This window comes from Arachis duranensis, chromosome 9, assembly GCF_000817695.3.
Source record: "Arachis duranensis cultivar V14167 chromosome 9, aradu.V14167.gnm2.J7QH, whole genome shotgun sequence".
Taxonomy (NCBI): Eukaryota; Viridiplantae; Streptophyta; class Magnoliopsida; order Fabales; family Fabaceae; genus Arachis; species Arachis duranensis.
Window position 1 is genome coordinate 47,246,096 of NC_029780.3, and position 825 is coordinate 47,246,920.

The window sequence follows — 825 nt, forward strand, 5'->3', positions numbered from 1 at the left end:
CAATTTTTTTTCGCAAGCTTTTGCTTTTTCACTGCTTTTTCTTGCTTCAAGAATAAATTTCATGATTTTTCAGATTGTCAATAACATTTTTCTTTGATTATCATTCTTTCAAGAGCCAACAATTTTAACATTCATAAATAGCAAGATAAAAAATATGCACTGTTCAAGCATTCATTCAGAAAACAAAAAGTATTGTCACCACATCAATATAATTAAATTAAATTCAAGGATAAGTTTGAAATTTATGTACTTCTTATTCTTTTGAATTAAAACATTTTTCATTTAAGAGAGGTGAAGGATTACTGGAATTTATTCATAACTTTAAGACATAGTTACTAACTACTAATGATCATGAAATAGAGACACAAAACATAAATAAACATGAAGCATAAAAAAAACAGAGAAATAAGAACAAGGAATGAGTCCACCTTAGTGAGGATTGTGTGGAGGATAATTTATCCCCTGAGGTATCTCAGGGATCTCTTGATTTGCAGTCAAATGTTCTACCACTGAGCTATAAACCCTTTACATGAGTCTTTCCATCTCCCATGACTCAGAGGTGGAAGCTTTTGTCTTCCCTTTTCTCTCTTTTTTTTTAGGTTTCTTTGGCCTTAGGTGCCATCAATGGTTATGGAAAAACAAAAAGCTATGCTTTTACCATACCAAACTTAGAAAATTGCTCACCCTCGAGCAAGAGAAGAAAGAAAAGATGAAGAATAAGAAGAAGATATGGAAAAGATGGAGGGATATGTGTATTCGGCTATATGGGTGGGATTGGGTGGGAAAGAGAATTTGAATTTTAAAGGTAGGTGGTGTATGGGGAAG